General features: G+C 43.0%; 1 long non-coding RNA gene across 14 annotated transcripts; it reads left to right on the plus strand.

Moving 5' to 3' along the window:
• The first annotated feature begins 2193 nt into the window (after positions 1 to 2193).
• LOC135368014 (uncharacterized) lies at positions 2194 to 15733 on the plus strand. 14 transcript variants are annotated; one of them, XR_010414622.1, is made up of 10 exons: positions 2234 to 2548; positions 2618 to 2685; positions 2758 to 2795; positions 2847 to 3016; positions 3075 to 3145; positions 4009 to 4207; positions 5448 to 5648; positions 6224 to 6366; positions 12441 to 12536; positions 12942 to 15733. It is a non-coding gene; the product is annotated as an uncharacterized LOC135368014 (long non-coding RNA). The 14 variants fall into 14 exon arrangements; XR_010414625.1 differs by lacking the exon at positions 2234 to 2548 and having other exon boundaries at positions 2563 to 2685; positions 12942 to 13043; positions 15218 to 15733; XR_010414624.1 differs by lacking the exon at positions 2234 to 2548 and having other exon boundaries at positions 2562 to 2685; positions 3075 to 3182; positions 3971 to 4207.
• The last annotated feature ends 3973 nt before the right edge of the window (positions 15734 to 19706 follow it).

The raw sequence follows: 19706 nt of genomic DNA on the forward strand, positions 1-19706 counted from the left end.
GCATTTTGAAGCGTCGTGCTCACTGCCCGTTGTGGGAAATATGAGCAACAAACAAATCGTGATATATCGTTACCTTACGCCGCGTGACAATTTAGTATGAAAAAATAAGCGACGCTGCAGGAATGCTTTGGTCTGTATCTTGGCACAAGCTTGGCACAGCGTAGGCTGGCCAATGCGTGGCAAACCATTGGCCAAGGTACAGATCCGTATCAAGAAACAAGCTTGTTCGCGGATGATGTACCAAGCAAGGCCAGGTAGGCCAGCCTAACTATAGCCAAGCTTGGCCCAACCTTTGTTCGTTGCTTGGGGGGGAGCTCAGCGTCGTGCAGTTTCGTTTCTACTCTTCGTAGCGCTAGTTTCTATGAGCTGCTTGCAGTTTGCCCCTTTTCTGACGCGCCGCTTTGACTAGACGCAAGTTCCAAAACGCGTCCTGAGCGAGACCAGAAGTATTCCGCAAGAGCTTGGTGATGCTGCAAGTATTCAATGGCCAGCTGAGTCCAGTCAGACTGTAATACAAGGGCCCAGTGCATCTATTGCAAGTGTGAGATTTATGCGACGTTGTCATACGTAAAGCAGCTAGGTCACAAAATAGACGAGAAGGCATTGGAACCTTTTGCAAGCAATAAACAAACCACGTTCGGTGTTCCCGATGACAAAACCAGAAAAAGTTCTGCAAAAGATGTTCAAGGTTCCGAATTTCATTTACTTTCTCTCCTTCTTATCCACTCAGACTCATTTTATTATGTCCTATCTTGGCCATCGAGCATACTCATTCGCTGAAACATCCTGGTAGGTCTGTCACCACATTGTTACATTACGTGCAACGAACAAAAAGGGCATAGTAGCAGCAGCGACTTCTTTAGCGACTTTCTGTTTAAAGGGACGGTCTCGTACACCCTGGCCCATCCACAAAGCGTACCATTCGATTCCTCATTGCTGAAAACGTAATACTGTGAATTCGCTCGTCCAGAATCGTCACGGTTATTAAATAAACGAATTAAGTTGATAAGAACAGTGCCAGCACATTGCGATTTCTGTTGGCAACAGCGATATCCGCTACGATGGCAGACCGCCTATTGGATCAGCGCCTCCTCGTCTGCTCTCGCGCCTTTTTGCAGCGGTGAGAGCAGACGACTTCCAAAAGGTGCTCGAGGATCACGGCGACGGCAATAAATTTGCTGCATGTGATCTGGTCAAACGAAAGACGCGTATTGTAAAATGTGGCCGAACAACAATGTCAATACGTCTCGCATCTTCATTTCGAGCGGGAGTTTACGTGGATGACTCCACGTAATAAAGGCAGTTGACGCTTATTTACTAACTTGTCTCGTATCGTTCGGTATTTTGAGCACTTCTAGTTCGTCTTACCTGCGAAAAGAATATTCCGTATGGAAGTGGTGGAAACGTAACCCGGTTGTATAACAACTCTTTTGTCGACGACAATGTGACGAAAGTGGATATAGAAAAGCACCTGTTTGGAGTCACATACTCGAAGCATCTTCAACAAAAGGTCTGATTGTCACACGCGTGCGTGTACTCCGCACGTTTCGTTCACGATGCATATGAGGTAAAAGACGTTCTGCAAACACGATATGTACGGACGCAGCTCAAACTAAAAGATGTCGACCGTCACGCAGTCAACTGTTAGCGGCAACGGTGTCCAAAGAACTGGATACGCGCAGTATTGAAATGTAGGTATTACTTTGTTGATAATAGCCAAAAGTGATGTGTACAGAAATTGTCGGCACCGCACGAAACGGCAGTCCCGCGTACCTCGGTAGTATTGCGAGAAGGAAGTGCTTGATCCAGCAGGCTACATCAGTTTGTTTTGCATATAGCCTCTCTAAGGTATTCTCCCTACCGGAGCAGTATATCGCCAAACTATGCTCAATAATGTTGTCTTGTACCCCTTCAGTAGCTAGTAGCGACTTTTCGGGTCGCTACTAGCGACTTCCTGCGAATGAGATTTGGCAACACTGATCCATATCCATCCCAGCGAGTCGTATGGTGGACCAACGGTGATGTGAAGTGCGAACGTTTCCTTTTATTAACCGTACTCTTTTACTAACGTTAGGTGATCTGATGTTTATTTTTTTTTGGCTAGGAAGCGCGTGGTCAAACGCGCTATCCGCCCGATACAAAGGGTATAGCCCCCACTATCATCATCATCATCATCATCATCAATCCATCCAGCATCTTTCAAAATGGCAGCTCCCGTTAAAAAAAGGTATTGTTTTCACGGGAGGCGCTAAATCCTGAGGGGTATCATTCGTTGTGTTCGTACGCCTCGGCGGCGGTGGCTATGAATGTAGTGCCCTGGTCAGCGCATGAAGACATCAATTGTTCTCAGTCGTCGGTTTCACGCTGTCGTAGGTGGACGTGTGTGTGTTGTGCTCTTGTGTTTGCAGGCGCACTGTCAATAAAGGATCATCATCATCATTATTATTATTATTTATAATATTATATATATATATTGCATGTTATGAAAGTAAAATAATAAAATGTGGACGACAGATTACAAGAAAGTTAAGAAAAACTAGTTTATTTGGTGGGTAATCTAACACAAAGATTATAATATGCTATGAAGAGTTTAAAAGAATGGTCGACGTTTTGACAGTGGCACAGTCTGCATCCGGACAAAAAGGACCTTTTTGTCCTGAGCTGTGAGCTCGTCAAGTCACCAAGGTGACTTTTTTTCGTAGTTCCCGCCACATGTTATGCTATGTTGAAATTAATTATTATTATTATTATTAAAAGGCAGCAGGCAGGAAAAAAAATTGTTTCCTAACACTAAGGTACGCCTTTCCAGTCTACATTTTGAAATCTTTTGGCATTCAGTCAATCAGTTTTTCAGGTTTCAGGTTTACTGCTCTATCATCAATTGGGAATAAGCCAGTCAAGCAAAGAGCAAACAGGTGATGCTTGCACTATAGCTGCACCTGCGTACGATACTACAAGTCAGGTTGAACCAAAGTCTGATGCCATTCAGTGCACTGGCGTGATAAAAACCGAGCAGGTACGTGTGTAAGCGTCCTAGGTAATGTGTCACTAATATTCTAGAACATGTTCAGCAGGTTGAATGCATTGACGGCACTGAAGCGTATGGTTGTCCAAAAGATGAGGTTCCATCACCTGAAACAAAATGGTCAGGGCTCCAAGTCTCGTGTTTACCTTTTAGTAATGTATGTTTCACATTGAACCAATCTTGTATGGCATTGCACTAAATGGAGGAGAGCCAGCAGCGGTGGCATTTTCGGAGTATTTAACCAGGAATATTCGATATGTAGCATTTAATTTCAAAGGAAATAGTGTCTCGTTCTTGACGATCCCTTCGACGTAGTTTCCACTGATATGTCTAAAAATTTATCAGTTTACAAATCACGTCTGCGAGGATTTAGGGGAAAAGTGATTTCTGACGTAATATTGTTTTTGTATACAATATGCAACAAGCACGTAGCGCCGCTACGCATACGAGTGTTCCCGCAACATACAAGTTCGCCAAACCACATGTCAGAAGACAGATCTGTGTCATAAATTTTGCTTACACCCACGAGGGTCTGTACGTGTAATAACCAAGATGAAAGACAAAATTCTAAGCATGGCAGAAATGTTAACAAGAACAAGTGGCAGCACCACGTCCTGCATCACATGGGAGTGTGGGCAGTTGCACAGTAAAAGTATAAAAGGAAAAAAAAAAGTGTATGTGTGCAATGGGTAACACATTGAGTCGTGTATAGTGTATGTTGTTGGGTATGCATACATGTACAGCTCCCGTCAACCTTAATATTAACACTGAAAAAGTTCAGTCTCATTTCCAGGCGGGATTACAGCCGCACTGGGGAAATTAACACTAATTTTGTTCAACTGAGATTTCCTTATGTCCCCAAGGGTTGCTAGAATAGCACCCGGTAGCTTGACTATATTGTTTCCAGTGTTATTATTAAGGTTGACGAGAGCTGTACGTCTGCAGATGCAATGCTGTATTTCTCAGCCTGGGGATCCAAACAGGTTTACGGCACAAAGCACATTCCTGGTGCAAGAAGGAAGACCTCACAGGTGACAGATCGCACATGCAGCTATTGTGCAGCAGCTGTCTCCAATCTGTGGCTGAGCACTAGTTCTGGACCCCAAGGTGTGTCTCCACACGTCTACCTTTGATCTCACTGCGCTTGGAAAAAAATCCCGCAAGTCATCTCTTGGAACCAGTGTGAGCTGACTGTTGTAGTTTTTGTGACTTTTGTGAGGCAGCAGCCGAGACAATTAAAACGAGGGATGTGCCAACCGATTCGGCGAATCTACGAATCCTAGGCAGGGATTCGAGATTCAGGAACCCCAATCCGAGTGCAAACCCCAATCCAAGTGCCCAAAACGGCGAATCGAATCTTTGGAATCCACCAACCATGCTTGTTCCTTTCTTTTTTCAAATTGGCGCCACTGGAGTACGTCGAAAGCCTCATTGGCTGGTGGGTGTTTTCTTGTTTGTTAATTTACATTATCTGAACCGCAAGAGTTCAGGCAGGAACTGTTACATTAGAAGTTTAAAAGTAATATTGTTTTGCTTTTGATTGTCGCTTTACCTTTCTCGAAATAATTCAGACTTAACGTATTTCTTGTCGTCGATGAACAATATGGTAAATAGGTTCAGTAAACCGTATGGGTTTACTTTCTCCCGAAAACCCCAAAACTGAGCTTTTTCTCATTTTTTCATTAAACGAATGTATATCATATTCTGCTTCAAGACACTTTACAGTAGGAGTTTTTTTTTTTTTTTCTTGGCTTTTCAAACTCTTTTTAAGGAATGGATTCGAAAGATTCGAAATTCGTAAGATTCGTGGATTCGCAGAACCTTCCTTGGATTTGGATTCGGATTCGCAAAATTCTGGATTCGTCCTATCTCTAATTAAAACATAGGATGATGAACATTACAACAGAGTGACAGTGCGGGATAAAGCAATGCTGTTTCTTTTATGTTGTATTATAAATGAACCTCCCTCAAAGTCTCGCCATGCAAGACAGAATGTGAATAGAGCCTGAAGTTTCTGTGAAGTATACATATTTTTTTCTAAATTTGGGGGGTAAGAATTGGGTAACTAGATGTGTGCACTAAATTTGTGCGAATTCGCGTGAGAAAACCTCCAGTATGCTAAATTCGAGGATAAATCTGGCTCGGTTACTCAAACTAACTGTAGTGGACTTGTACAAACGGTGATATAACTGCATTTGCAGACAAACAAGTAAGTTCCCTTCAGTCATTCCTACAGGCATCCCAGTGAGGGCAATTCGCCGGGTAAAAATTGGGTTTCACACTGAAGAAGCAACCTTCAATTCGGGGTGCAAATTCGGTGAAGAGGCGGGTAAAATCCTAAAACTTCAGGCTCTAATTGTGAATGTCACGTGAACATTACTCCTTTCCACGAATTCTCGAAACAACTCTCAAAACTTGATAGTTTCAGATTCTCAAGGAGTAGATGCTGCCATCGCGAGTCCATCCATTTTTCTCCCAGGAACAGTGAGCACACCTTCCCGGTGTCTGTTACACTTGGAAGACTGCCGGCAGCTGTGCTGAGGAGCAAGGTTGCGAGATGAGAGACAGATTGAGGATTCCATCACACCATACTTCTCAGGACTATAAATAGGGCTGAGTGCTGGTAAGTACATTTGTACCTGCAGATGTTCCTCTGTGAACCTGTGGTGTGCGGTGCAGGTATATGTAATATCTTCGAAAGCTCCGCGTGTCACTGTAGCTGTTCAAGTATTCATGTTCGTCAGTGTTGCCTCAACATAAAAATTGTAGCGTGCACAACCCGCAACCGCTTGGTGATAACTTATTTTGATGTTGGGAAAAATTCCAATATTTGAAAAATGTCGAATATCGGCTTTTGAATATGAATCAAATACTGGAATATTGTACTAGTATTAGTATTTGAAATTTCAAATATTTGCCCTTATTTTGATGTTTGGAAAAATTCCAATATTCGAAAAGCGTCGAATATTGGCTTTCGAACGCGAATCAATATACTGGAATATTCTACTATTTGTATTTGAAATTTCAAATATTTGCACACCTCTGCTATAATTTAATTTGATGACAGTTCTGCATCACGTAAAGAAACAATATTTTCGATAATACAGACACATGGATGAGACACAGTGAGGCACATGGATTCTAATGTGGTTGTGGCCACACTGGGATAAGAACAATTTTTTTTTTACTCTACCGTAGATAAACATCGTATAACTGGCCACAACATCTGGGTATCGGCTGTTGCTTGTAGCTACACATCCTGAAGATTACATCGTCAACTTGACTACCAGGGCACCTCCCAGCAAGCTCTGATGTCCAGTGTTCAGCTGCCACTTACGAAGGTAGCTCAAGGCCTCATTCTTGCAAGACCCAAAATTGTGGTCTCGGAAGCACGCTCTTTTGCCCTATAAATAGGCTTGCCGTAGTTCCTATGAGGACGCCCACAAATGTGTGCACATGTTCATTTCGTGGATACGGAAATGTTTTAAAATAAAGAGCCACGTGCTGTTCATTGGACCGGCACAAACTTGCAGGGATGACACGAGCTCAAGTTCATATCGGCACTTTAATGAGAAAAAGGTCCTCAAAACATCTGTAACCATATGCAATGCATTCCTGGCTACCAGTACATTCACCAAAGCTGGCTGGAGTAATTGAAATATGAAAGGGCCACTAATACACAAAAACAACTTGCTCTCAAATGAAAGTCCGTGTTTCAATTAGTATAATGTAAGCAAAATTAGTTCACATGGCGCTACCATTTAGAAGAAAAACACAATGAAAACAGAGCTATCTGTGGCGGCAATGAGTGGTATCCCCAAGAGGCAAAGATTGGCAGCATCCAATGACACAGCAGGAGAAGCGCGCGCATGCGTATCGTGGGCATGTAGATTTGGAACGGGTCCGACCATTGTGTTTCGTATATGCGTGCAGCATAATGCGCACTGCTGATTTTTCAATACCAATTCACTGAATTGTTGCGCACAACAGTTTTCGCGAATGTTCCACTGAAAACATTTATCTTGACATCCTTCGGACGGTGATGCCAGTCCGCTTCGCAAAGAGCACATGTTTTTCACAGCGACTGCTCCACGGCATCGCACGCGCAGTATGGACTTAAAACATGGATGCACGAGCTGAAACGACATTCACTGCTTGGCACCGAAGCGAGAAAGAGTCCGGTATAATTTCGATTGTTTCTCAGTAACGGAACCAAAGTTACGAATTATGATAACGAGTACGAAATTAACACAGTGTGTAGCGTATTTTCAGGTGAACTTGTTTCTGCATTTTAGTGCCCCAGTAAGTCCATATCGGTAGTTTAACGGGAAACAGGTTCTCAAACATCTGTAGCCATATGAAATGTACCTCATACCTCGTACCTCATTTGTCATAAAAAACAACTCCAGAGCGTGCAGAGAAAAGCAGCTCGATTCATTTGCAACGACTTCCATTCAACAGCATCTGCAACGAGTTTGTTTCACAGATTGAGGTTGCTCCCACTTGAAGAACATTTTAAGGTACTCCGTCTAAAACAGCTTTTTCACTTATTTCATTCTCATTATCCATTCCTGGTGGATGATGCCTTAGACTCAAGACATAAACATAACTTTGCGTTGCAACCCTTTTTAGTTCACACAGAAATTTTTAAATTCTCATTCCTTCCACGTACAGTTGAGGACTCGAATGGTCTCCCAACTGCGATCACAACAGAACAAGACTGCAAAATTTTGGGACGCGAAAGACAAGGACTGAAGGGAGCACACAAACACAAGCGTCACTCACAACTGAAATGTATTGCAGGTAAAGAATGCATAAATACACAACCGGTATCAGGCAACACGTGCCGAGTAGCAGAGCTTAATACATGCTGATGGACGCATGGCTCCCATTAGATAATAAGGTGCGTAAATTAGGTATTCAGGAAGGCAAGTTCTTTACCGAGGCGCCCTTGCAGCAACGATCGCGGCTTCAAATCCACCAACATTACTGGCGAACTGTTCAGGAAGTCCCTGTTTTCTGGCAAACTAATCGATGGTATGGATGACGTCCAGTTTCTCCTTGGTGTTCAGGACACGGTGGCATGGCACTCTCCCACAAGCCAACACAAGTGACAAAGAACTGAGAAACAAAACAAAACTATAGAAGGGGGAGGGGGTTCGGAGCCTACTTACCCTCTCCACTCTGCGGGAGAATGACCTCTCCTCCTCGCAGGAGTGACGTATTGGCGTCGCCCCGTCTCTGGAGGAGCCACGGGCTTCCAAATCTTTGTTTCTGGGTACGGGAGGAGCAAGTTTTTTTTGTTCTGCACGTTCTGTTTCAGGACGAAAAGTACGCATTAACCGATATTGAGGCTGCGAGCAGCTACGGCTTAGCGGGTAGCAAATACATTGGTTTCAATGGGAGTCGTGACGGGGATTCAGCGCAACTATTGCTTAAGCGGGTACGTATTAACGAGGTTTCACTGTACCAATAAACATGACACCCCTCGGCTTTTGGACTATGTTCAATTCAACAGTAACAAACAAAGGCAGGGCAATCTTACAGAAATCAAAGAATGTATACGGACATTAATATTGGGAAAGGTCATAAGCGGAATGACGATAAGTAAATATTGAGCTTTGTAAAAGCAAGCCCTTGTCCCAACTGGATTACTTTACCCCTTTATGACTTCTGGTTCTGGTACAGTAGACCGCAAATGCTCGGGATACTGGTTATTCAAGAGGTTATTTGGCATTGTTGCAACTGTATCACCCATGTTGATGGTGCTCAGTTTCAAGGATTTGTCCTGGTCATCTTAATTTGATGTTACCACACTGTCAAGAGTAGAAGGAAGCTTTAGTGGCACTAGGATTGGTTACTAATTTTTGCCGAACCGTGCACTTGGGGAAAATGAATAAATGTTTCCGGTGGCTAGATTGAGGACATCCTTTTTTGTGTGTTGTGTGTGTCTGCGAGGCATGACCTGATGATGGTCGAACATAAAAATGCGCCTGTTACAGAACGCCAGTAACAAGTTTGCTACAGGGTTTGAAGTTGGGCTAGTTGTTTGTTGTACATTGGGGGTGCCGAAGTGAGATTGCTATGTGGTCTATGTGGGCCCTGAGTAAAAAATTTAAAAATATTTGGCCCAAGTCTCATGAACTGTCGTGGTATCGATACAGCAACGCAACGAGGACAAGAAGGATCAGACAAATACAGGTGCTGACGAACAACTGAAGTTTAATCTGCAACTTCAGTTGTTAGTCAGTGCCTGTGTTTATCCGGTCCTTCTTGTCCTCGTTGTTGCGCCGTATCGATTTGATTATCATTGGGCTCTGTAGTCATGCAGTTTATCTTGCGTTACTTAATGATAGGAAACTGTTACTGCTGACCTGTGTAACAGCCTAGGAGTCACTCATTAAGAGGCGAGCGCAGCCGATTGGCACATGACGACAGCGAAGACAACAAAAGCAACACGGACAAACGGAGGTGGTCAGATTTTCAGCTTTTAGTCATAATTAGGGTGTAAGATTTTCAGGTTTTACCCAATTCCCCGAATTGCATATTCAGTGATTTGGGTAAATCCCGAAACACATGGGACGCGAACAAAGCGAGCGACACACGCCAATGTTGCCACATTCGTCAACTGCAAGCTGTTGCACGCGAATATCAGTAGTCGGCAGACTCCGGCGTACAGTCGTTGTGCGTGGTTTTGCAAGGTCACACGCATGCCGAGCAGTGTGATATTGTCTGAAACATGTGAATGGCTTCCAGTAGTTCCGCATCTGTCGCGCCTGTTCGGAATGAATGCGGCGGCCGAAACAGTACCCAGCACCAAGTTATACAGTTGAAAGAAGTCGGGAGTCAAAATAAACGGAATTGCCAATGAATCTCCTAAAGTAACGAAACTTCAACTCTCTTTTCTCCTGCTAAACGGGGAAATGAAAACAAAAAGTGTTTCTCATATGAAGACTCGTAACAGCATCTTGTTATGCGAAGTAACCCATTAATCCATGTGCAGGTTTTCATTACCATGCAGATTTGAATTGCCATTCAATTCAGTGCAGTGGCCTAGCCAGGGGGGTTAGGGTGTTCAAACCACTCCCCCCTCGAGATCATACCTTTGGTAGTGCATTTAGGAGAGGGAAACAAGGGTGGAATCATCCTTCCCAATCTAAAGTACCCATGGAACCCCCCAAAATACCCCATTGATTCAGTGCAAGTTTGAATTGCTGTTTACCATCATCGTCATTTTGTCACAGACAGTGGTATTACTCAGTTTGGTAGATGTTTTCATTTACATTCGTGATAAGTGTAACAAGTGTGATAAACCTGATTTTTTGCCTGTGTCACATCATTCCAGAAACTTCACACCCAAATTCACCCGAATTGGGTGCCGCTGTTTTCCACCTGGCTTTTAGCCCCCAAATGTGGCAAAAAGTATTTCCCGAAAACCTCAGACCCTAATCATAAGCAAGCTTTAAAGGGACGGTCTCGAAGAGCCAGAGTGATTCAGAAGCTAACCCAAAACTATCTTCATGAGTACTGTCGTGGACAAAAAGCCGGTGCTTGAATAACAAGTTCTTTGTTGAAAGCACTCTTGTAGGAGTCATCACTATGCCGTGGGATCTTCTGTCGTAGTAATCTATTCCACGGGAAAGCAATCGTTGCAAGTCGCAGCTCAAACTTGCCATAATAGTACACAATACCCAAAACCGAACGCAACAGTTGCTTGTGTTTTCGGCCTAGGAGCGTCCGCAACTTCTCTAACTTTAAGTGGTGAAATATGTACTCCAGCTGTACTGATCAAGTGACCCAAGTAATGCAAACTGTCCTCGAAAAGGTCTCACTTTTCTCGTTTAACACGCACACCATGTTCCACCAGTCTTTCTTACACTGCACCAAGGTTCACTAGATGTTCCTCAGGTGCTGCACCTGCTACTAAGATGCCATCCAGATAACACAAACCTTTTGGTAAACCTTTCAAAATTCAAACACCTCCATTCATAATGTTCTTTCCACACCGAGTCTGGGAGGTCTGGGAGGTTGCCACCTGCTGATCATGCTTGACATGCATGCGAATGACGCCTTCTGGTACCGCGGACTGGCCCGTGTAACTCTGTAATGTTAAAGTTGTGGATCCCAGGGTCTGCAAACAAAATGCGTCTTCAAAAGCCTTGTCTCCTAAAGCTTGTGCTTTATCAACTGCTTTTTTAAATGTCACGTTCTTGTCTTCCATAAATAGCTCTTTCTGAGCATCCACTCGTTGCGAGCTGCAAACAGATCTGTTGTGCCACGTCTCGTCCAGAAATGTGCTGAAATCGCGAGTCTCGGCAAGCTTTCGTAATGTGGTGGCCAAGTCTTTGATACTTTCACTGTCCGTCTGGGTATGCCTGTGAAATTTTGCTCATTTTCCTATTAGTAGGATAGATAATTTTGGTGCATAATAGTCACGAAGTAACTTCTCTGAACGACTTTGATGAGGGTGCATCAGGGCTTGCGAGTGATTTCAGGATTGCGTACATCTTGGCTTATATTATATGAGAGCATGCACCTTCTCTGCATCTTGGATGCGATTTACTTTCAGGTAAGATTGGAGTCGATCTTCATATGCCGGCCAATCACTAACGGAGTTGTCGAAAGGTTCCAAGTAACTTACTCGAATGCGTGTTTCCATATCCTTAAGCCATTGTCTGTGCCCCAATGTCCTCCTTTTGCTCTGCTGTCGTAGGATTGGTCGTACATCTTTCTTCCTGTCTTTATTTATTTTCGAAAGCACATTTACAGAAGGGACACAGATCTATAACAGGACTGTGAGGGCAAAGCCCTGTGGTACAGTCCAAAATGAACAATCAGTTAACTAGAGCAGTTACAATAAGAGTAAGTAGAGTGGAACCAGAACACTGAATCCCCCCCAAAAAAGAAGGGTAACAGTACGACATTGGGGTTGAAGTGAAAGAAGCAAATGCAGTCAAAACATCGCAACAGGACGCTAGTATCATGTACAAAAATACATTTTAACATTCCTCGTGAAGCAAGCATGGCTAGCAGTAGAGCGTAGCTCAAATGGTAGTCCATTCCAGAGTAGTCTTTTGTTATAAGCAGTGAGATTATCGCAAAAGAAGACAAGTCTCGTATATTTAGAGCTGTCAAGCGATTTCAGCCTCTCCTTCCTACCAAGCCAGGAGTCTCTTGTGAACCTTTCCTTAAACCTGATCTAGCTCGTCGCCACTATGTTACATCTCAGACATAGCACATGTAGGCTGTATCGTAGAAGGATCTTTATTCTACAAAGAGCGTGGTGCCCTCCTTTCACGGGATTACCATCAACCTGCGTTTGGTATCCCGTCAGCACATGTTTTTGAGGGATTTTCCAGTCAGTCTCGTGCTTGCTACATGACATGTCTGTAACCCCAACACTATTTTCCTGAAGAATGCTGGACCAAGAAGAGCAATGAGATCTACAATAACAACGGAGGGATCATGGGAAAGTTTTGGATAGTCTTGGTGAACTACGAGTCAATCAAAGGTCAGTTGCTGTAGATCATGTAGGGGAGAGGGAAACCTTTGTGATGTGGTACGTACGCACATCGTCAAAACAAAGTTCATCGTTTCCACGCTTTACTATTCAGACATTATAAAAGCAGAACTGGCCCCAAGAACATGGAACAGATACTGAAATAACAGAATATGCGGTGTTAGTACTTTTTGTCGCTTTGTGCCGACTCGACGGAGTGTGTCTGGACAATACAGTGCCTCTTTATTTGCACGTACAATTTTTCGCGATTTTTTAGCGGTCGCGAAATAAATTCGTGAATGTTAATGCGTCGCAAATAAAAATATGTTGACAGTAATGTCAGAAGTACAAACTCTCCTTCGAGTCCTTTGTTGAAATGTCATAATTAATCCACAAGTGCTCTTTTCTTTCTTATAGGCTTCATAGGCACCGGAAGCAACCTTCTCATCGCTGACTAAACAGGAATTGCAGTGGCCATCCACGGAGGCAACGTCCAAAAGAGGCTGGAGCAGTATTTTTGTATTTATTTATTTATTTTACCCTCAAGGCCCGACGGGCAATACAGAAGGGAGTGGTTAAAAATAAACAATAAATACAATGTGGAACATTAAGAAATTACAGGAACGATTAGTATATCAGTAACACCAGAAAGCTAGGTTACATAATAACAAACTAAAAAAACAACATGATATTACACGTGATAATACAGCTTACAATGAAGAAAAACCTGCTTTGCATTATGGTGCAGTGTTAGATATGGCACGATAAAATTGAGAGTGATCCCTGATGTCCGTACGCGATTCGGAAAGGCGGTTCCACTCTCCTGATGTGCGAAAAATTAAATGACTGATGACGCGCTTCCGTTTGACGTGATGTAATTCCAACCTGTGCAGGATGATATGTATGATGGTGAAAGTAGTAGATCATTGCTTAAGTATGGTATGTGATGAAAGATTTTGTGAAACAACGAAAGACTCAGAATCTTACAGCGAGTTGCGAGAGGGGGAAATTGTCTTTCATTGATGTCACGCTTGCTGCGCGATTATAATTTCGGTGGATGAAATGCGCTGCATTATTTTGGATGAGCTCGATTGAGTTAATAAGAGAAATGGAGCAGGGGTCCCATATTGATGCAGCGTAGTCAAGCTTACTGCGTGTCTTACACAGTGTTAGTTTTATAGAACTGAGGGCGTTTGAGAAGTTGCGACAGAGGTAACCTAGCATACAGTTGGCATTACTAATTATTGTACTTGTGTGTTGTGACCAGGTAAGAGATGAATTTATATTGACACCAAGGTGCCGATATGATGAAACAGGTTCAAGTATGGTATTGTTAAGGTAGTAGGAAGGTGCTAAAGTATTAGTTTGAGAGACACTTAAAGCTTTACATTTGCTAGTATTTAGTTCCATTAGCCACGTGTTACATCAGTTGGAGACTGCTGTTAGGTCATTCTGCAGCATAACAGAGTTCTGACTGTTGTTAATTTCACGGAAATTACGCAGTCATCAGCAAATAGGTGGGCGTTACGGGAGACACAATCCGAGAGATCATTAATATACAGTAAAACCTCCGAAGCCAGATACCTCCCTATGTCAGACAAGATTTTATTGCATCGGCGGGCTCCCATTGAAAATACATGAAATTCTCTATGTCGGACACCTCCCTATCCCAGAAGTAGCACAGGGTTTTCCCTGTTAAATCGAACGGAAGCCTCGCCCAATCATATCAATCAATCTTTGCACCGAAAAGACCCAAAATGAGCGTGTGCCCTAGATTTTCACCTTTTTTTTCTTTCCTATACTGGTCTCAGCATTTTGTTGTTTTAGTTTTTGGTGTCCAAAAAGGGATACTGTCAGTCTACATTCTAACTATTCTTTAGTAGTGCGAGCACTTGTCTTGGGTTTGTCTAGAGCCTTTGCACGTGCAATGCACTAATCAAAAGTGAGCTGACATTTCAGAGACAAGTCTTTGAGCTTCGTTCCAAGTGGGTTTAGACTCTCAAGCAAGTTACACGCTGCTCGAAAAGCTCCAAAGGTAATGCCATTGAGTGCAATACGCCTGGAATTGAATCTACCAAAATTAGCAATAATTATCAATGAAGAGTGGGTAGAGAGGTACCAGGTACCACTAACGACCGTAAATTGAAGAAGGGGGACATTTCTGGCAACACAGCGGTGGTCTTTTCCATTTTTTGTTTCCCTCGTATTCTGTAACTCGGACACCTCTCTAAGTAGGACACAATTCGGCTGCACCACGGGTGTCCAGGATAGGGAGGTTTCACTGTATATTAGGAAAAGAACAGGGACGGAGCCTTGTGGCACACCGGAGCAAACAGGAGGTAACGAGGACGCGTAGCTATTAGCGCTGACAAAGTGGGAATGATTATAAAGAAAGTGTTCAATTCACGCTACAAGATTGAGATCTACATTTAGGTTACTGAGTTTTAGAAGTAAGAGTTTGTGACATACCTTGTCAAAGGCTTTTAAGAAGTCAAGCCTTCAAGCCATCTGCATATGAGCAACGGCCCAGAATCAGGTGCAGAACACATGTTGTACGTGAGAAAAAAAAAGAGAAAAAGAGTTTGCTTCAGGGAAACTGGCTAGATGTGAATAAAGTATGTGTTCAAGTATTTTGCAGGGAACGCTAGTAAGCGATATGGGTCTGTAATTGTTGGGTGAATCTTTGTTACCAGATTTGTCAACTGGGACCACATTTCCCGTCTTCCAGTCCTCAGGAACTGTGTGAGTGTCGAGTGATTGCTGGAAGAGGTTTCCAGAATAATTGAGGAGTGCAAAGTGGTGCTTTTCAAGAACTTTGAAGTGATAAGATCAGCGCCAAGGCTTGATGACAGCTTCAGTGATTCAATTATATTAATTACGCCAGTGAGCTTGATTTGTATGGGACCCATTGGAAAGTAGATCCGAGGCTACATAACTGGAAGTGGCGAGTTAGCGGTGGTGATGAAATTGTTACAAAAATACAAAAACAGAATTCAGCACAAATGGACAGTCACTGTCGGGTACTGTTGACCCATCAAGTGAGGCTCAAGCTGTAAAGAACACCTGCACTATATCAGCTCCAGCAGAAAAGGAACAACAATTGTTTGTGTACATATACACAAACGGTATATCCCTAAAGCTGTTGACTTAGGATCTGCTTTCTGGTTCGCAAAATCGTTGCTGTCATCAATAAAAACTAATTTCTAGTACCGGAGATGTCAGCACCATCACATGTATGCTATTCCCCACAGTACAAATATGGACTTTGCCAGCATAAAGTACTTTATTTCTCCCACCATGTAAAACACACTGGTAAAACACGCTGGTACAACAAACCAAGTAAATTACGTATGAAGTGTGAAAAAATTGTGTTTGAATTTTTTAGTTTCCAAGTTTGTAAAAATATATGTAGATGGTAAGTACCACATCTCATGGTTCAAACCAATAGAGAACTATGCAAACCCTGATACACACGAGGGAGGCAGTAGTGCCAGGTGGTAGGGGTTCCAGGGTTCTGAGTAGTGGGGAAAATCTGCATCTGTGAGGTGCCTCATGTGGATGGAAGAAAGTCTGCTATAATGTCTAGATACTCATCACAGTACGAGGTGCACAGTTTGCTGTGAGCTATCTATCTTTTTCTTTTTGTAGTAGCACAGATGTTGTACCTACTATTTATAAAAATTACCTAATCTAAGTAATTTTTAAATCCATTCTTTAAGCTGTAAGTCTAGCACTGCATAGCAAACCATATATATATATCTTCAGAATTGTTAAAAGAGCAATGAGGGGATGTTTAACATGGCTTGAAACCCTGCCTCATTCATCAAGCTGTGCATCAGGGGCCACCGTGCAAAATATTTTCGCTGTGCTGTGTATTCTAACTGGAGTCTGACATTTTCAGGTTAAATGTCTTTACTGGATTTGGGAGAGAAAAACTGCGTGCTATCTTTGAATCTGCAGTGTGGGGTGAAATCTGGTGCAACAGCATTCGGGCGTTACCGGGTTATTATGGTGCTGCTTTCTGTCCACCAAGCCGTGCAGGGTTAAAGTGCATATGTTGGTGAAACATACAGGGTGCCCCAGAAAACGTGTCATTGAATTATAATTAAAAAAACAGGGATCGGAACCGGAACTGAACACGAACTGAAAACCGGAAAAAAACGTTATTTTCTAACGAACACGAACCGAACCAGAACAATTTTTTTGCTTGTCCCGAACCAAACCGGACCTGAACTGAAAAAAATTCATGTCGTTACCAGTTCGGGAATCGGTTCAGAGGTGAAATAATTGTACTACCGACCGACCTTTTTTTGACTCACCTGAAACGGTTATCTCACACCTTTCTCAACCGGGTACGGGGAGCGTAAGCTCGCTTTCATGGAGCAAAATTACTGCCCATGAACCGGTTAAACAGAGACCGAAAAAGCAACGGTTCCAATCCCTGTAAATATCCCGACCGCTGACCAATGTTTTTTTTTGTCTGTGTACGTGCGGGGGGTGTTCTCCCTGACCCGAACCAAACCGATATACCTGAACCGGTTCAAGCTGATAAATTAGGTTCAGGTTTAGCTCCGCTGAACCTGAACTGAACCAATATGCCCGAACCCGAACCGAAAAAAATACCACCACCTTGAGTCATGCGGTCAACGGCATTTGTTCCTACTAGGTTTTTGCCACCTCCTGATGTAAATATCATGTAACCTAAGCTTAATTTTTGCAAACTGAAGTAGGAAATTTGCCAAGTACGGGTCACTTTTTTACGTCATCACTGTGAAGAGCGTGTCCAATTTACTCAAATTAATGATAATTGACAGGGATATTCAGGAGCTATCGCATCGGAAAAAATAGCCGAACATCATGATCTACGGAGCTCCGACAAGACTGCGCGCGCCAAATTTTTTCAGCACAATCGTCGTCAGTTCGAAGAAAGGAGGTTGGAAACCTAGACCACCCCGGCATTGCAGAAAGAGATAACACAGGAATGGCTTATCGCATCCGACTTTCGCTGGGATAATGCTTTCCCTCACCCAATTTCAGGAACTGTTACTTTTTCTACAATCACACTGTGGACTGCGTTTGGAACCTCCTTTCGTTGGACTGAGAGCGATCGCGTTCAAAAAGTTATGGTGCGTTATTGTCCGGTGCCCCGAAAAGCATGATGTTTGACTATTTTTTCCAATAGGATAGCTCGTGAATAGCCCTGTCAATTATCATTCATTTGAGTAAATTAGACACGCGGTAACACGAGGTAACGGGACACTGGAAACAGCACTATTTACGGAAGTGCGCCTCTAGGTTTCCGATATGACACGGCGTGGTGCCATCTTCGGTCTGGGCTCGATGGGCATCCATGTAAACGGTGGTGTATAGTTGGTATGGTCTGCTCTCCGGTTTCGACTCGATGCGATACGCTTGTGTCGTATTCACGTCAACGTGGCGCTATGCAAACTAAAGTTGCAGTGTTGAAGGGGGAAAACAGAGGACAAACAAAGACAGGAAAGCTGCAACTTGCAATGTACGTGCAAGTGCAAAAAAAAGAAAGAAATGAAACAGGACTAAGGAAGCGTACATCTCTCGCTTAGTCCTGTTTTTCTTTGGACTTGAACGTACATTGCAAGTTTTTCATCCTCAAAATGGTGGGATTACTGCCCTAACTCACGTACCATGTACTTGACAAGTACAGTAGAACCTCTGTCTAGTGAACCTGACGATAACTCTAAATTCTTAATAATAATAATAAGCCTCCCGAAACACTGATTATGCCCAAAAAGAAACTAAAAAAACCAGGACCCCTAGTTATTTGTAAGGGCAATTCGAGGCCATATTCGTATATTCTGTTTTTGGCACTTGCCAATTGGGGTGCTGCCCTTTTTGTATTTCGTCCGAAACTGTGCAAACTGAGTACAGCCCCCAAAATGTTGCATTTGCTGCTACGTACAACTCACGCAGTATGTGTTCCAAAAACACTATTTTAACTGCTCCAGAGTCCAACTTTTTCTGCTCAAAGTGCAAAAGCTCAGACCCCACTTTCACCCTTGCAGGTACACTGTTTTCACAAGTGGAGTGTGTTTCACACATGCTCTGCAGGTCACTTGTGCCCATTGTTCTTTCACAGGGGCTCATTTTATTTGTTGCAGAACACATCACGGGAATACACAAAGGAAAAATATGAATGTCACCTCAGTGCTCGTTTAAGCTGTATTTTAAAAGTTCACGTGTCTTTGAAATCCAGTAGACCTAAGGAACATCGTGAAATCGACAGATGGAGAATGTCGCCATTTCTCTAGTGGAATTCCTCCACGTAGGTTATGGGTTGCTTGTTTGTATTGACAGTACTCACAAATAAGTTGGCAGTTGTAGTTGCTTGGTGTCTTCGAGAACATGCGCGTCACATTCCCAGTCCACCACTCAAACAAAAGACAGCTTCCACTTAAGGGTTGCATCATCTTGGAAGTCAGTGTCATAATCCCATGCGGAATGTAGTTTGTGAGTAAGACATAGTTTTGTGTAAGCCTTATGGAGAAACACCACATGTACTTCCCGTGCTCATGAACGCGGAAGAGTTCAGTAGCTGTCCTTGGAAAAAGCGTCAGAAAATATATGGGCTGACCGGTAGACTGGAGTTTAAGAAGGCCATACGACTACCAAGCAGGTGTGTCTGATACAACAAAAATTTGTGACTGAAAAACAACTTGACGAGTCATGAAATTTGAACCACGACAAGAACACTGCTCTCAACGGCCACTACTGTCATCCCTGAGGAAGGAGACGAACTGACTCCAAAAAGTCTGACATCCCCTTGTGAACCTTGGTCGGAGATTTTCACTACTTGACTACGACTTAATAGTTGTAGTAACGAAAATCTATAAGAATAAATCTGTAATATGTAAGCAGTTATACAAAACTCTTAAGATATGAAATGCTGTCATTGTTGTTACTTTGATTTTGTTACTCTCTTAGTTGCTACTGGGTGGTTTCACAGGACATAAAAAAAAAATTTGCTTCAGAGATGGTCGAAATTACGTATCGAACGACACTGAGTTACGAACGTAACTTCAACCATCTCTGAAGCAAATTTTTTTTTATGTGCTGTTTTGAGTCGTCATGAAGAACGTTTGTGAGTAAAATGAACGATGTCATGAGTGGGAATATATGGGACACACGCTGTCGAATTTACGCATT

The sequence above is a fragment of the Ornithodoros turicata genome, chromosome 9, assembly GCF_037126465.1.
Source record: "Ornithodoros turicata isolate Travis chromosome 9, ASM3712646v1, whole genome shotgun sequence".
Taxonomy (NCBI): domain Eukaryota; kingdom Metazoa; phylum Arthropoda; class Arachnida; order Ixodida; family Argasidae; genus Ornithodoros; species Ornithodoros turicata.